Here is a 1962-nt window from a genome sequence, read left to right on the forward strand (position 1 = left end):
GGTATTAGGAGGTTTAAAGGCGACACAGAAAGAACTCAAAGATGACTTGGTAGCGACGAAGAGGGAATGTCAGATGGTACGTGAGGGACTGACAACGAGGTTGGACGAGGTGATAGAGGTAATGGAGACGAAGGACCGGCAGGTGAGGACGCACCTGGAAACGGTCAAGGTAGCCTGGGAGGACGAGCTTGAGGAGACGTACCGGGGAATAAAAGAGGTGAAACACAAATTAGAAGAAGTGGAAGAAGGGATGAGCGAAATTAAGAAGCGACGGAGAGGGGATAAGAAAGAGATAAAAGAGGAGATAAAAGAATTGGTCCAAAGTCTGTGTTTGGATCGTGATGATGTGCTCATTAACCGGATGAGGGATTCGCAGGTGATGGAGGAGAAGCGAAGAGGAAGAGGACCCGGTGTAAGTGGTGACCAATATGGTCGTGCGTATGATGCGCCAGGGGATTTAAGAAGCTTGGGGGTCGAGATAGACCCGGGTGTTCGTGAGAGGCCGTTGGTGAAGTGTGCGACAGGTCTGGTGTGCGAAAGAGGAGGTGTGCGAGAAAGTCCGACTCTGGGGTGTGTGAGGAAAAAGTGCGTGCCAAGGAGTGAGTGTGCTGGCAAGAGTGAGTCGGTCGTAGCGCGTGTGCGAGGGAGCACATGGAAGCGTGGTGTGGTGAGTGTTACAGAGGGTGTGACGGGAGAGTGTGCGCAGGAGTGTGCGCGAGAAAGGTGTGTGACGGACAGGTGCATGAGGAAAGAGTGCGCTGTCAGAAGTAAGGAAGAGTGTCCACCTGTGGTGAGTGTTACAGAGGGTGTGACGGGAGAGTGTGCGCAGGAGTGTGCGCAAGAAAGGTGTGTGACGGACAGGTGCATGAGGAAAGAGTGCGCTGTCAGAAGTAAGGAAGAGTGTCCACCTGTGGTGAGTGTTACAGAGGGTGTGACGGGAGAGTGTGCGCAGGAGTGTGCGCGAGAAAGGTGTGTGACGGACAGGTGCATGAGGAAAGAGTGCGCTGTCAGAAGTAAGGAAGAGTGTCCACCTGTGGTGAGTGTTACAGAGGGTGTAACGGGAGAGTGTGCGCGAGGAAGGTGTGTGACGGACAGGTGCATGGGGAAAGACTGCGCTGTCAAGAGTAAGGGTGAGTGCGCTGTCAAGAATGGAGGTGAAAGTAGTGAGAGTGACAAGGAGCGTGAGTTAGTTGTGACAGGTGAGCGAGGATGTACACCTGGGATGGAAGGATGCACACCTGGAATGGTAGAGCGTGAGTGGGAATGCACGCTGGAGTTGGTGGTGAGGCACGTGGTTGGGTGTGCGAATGAGGGCACACCTGTGATTGTCACAGAGGAGGTGACCGAGGAGGGGGTGCGAAGCGGTGTATTGGTGAGGTGTGGCGACCAACGAATGTGTGCCAAAGTGTTCGGTGGTCAGGTGTGTGACCAAGGCTGTGAGTGGAATGGGTGTACCTGGGTGTGTAAGGAAAGGTACGAGGAGCATGGGCACGGCTGGGTGTGTGAGCAAGGAACGGGCTGCGGGGTGTAAGCATGCAGGTGAAGCATCGACGTTAGACGGGGTAGAGTTTAGAACGACTTATAGCCGAATCGGGCCCTCGGTGCGTGCTGGGCCTCGCTTTGAACGGCCGCGTCCGTGCTCCACCAGGCGGAGCGGGCGGCAGGATAGGAAGGGTCGTCATGGCGACCACTTTTTGGTGAGGCATTCCGGCAGGCCGAGATCGAGCCATGGGATGGCTCCGTGCCGAGATGGTGCGTGGGATCTCGGCCCGGGTAAACCTCCTTCCCTGCACCGAGTGCCGGACGCATCCAGCCGCTGGCACAAAACAACCAGCATCCATTGCTTGGCTTTACGAAGCCTGGCTTTGGACAGGAATTGGCGCACCGAGGGGTATTAGTGAGTAGACTGGGTGATGAGGTTAGTGTTTTGGACCCAAAATTAGAGAAAAACAAAATTTGATG

Source organism: Myxine glutinosa, chromosome 14 (genome assembly GCF_964187855.1).
Source record: "Myxine glutinosa chromosome 14, kmMyxGlut1.1, whole genome shotgun sequence".
Taxonomy (NCBI): domain Eukaryota; kingdom Metazoa; phylum Chordata; class Myxini; order Myxiniformes; family Myxinidae; genus Myxine; species Myxine glutinosa.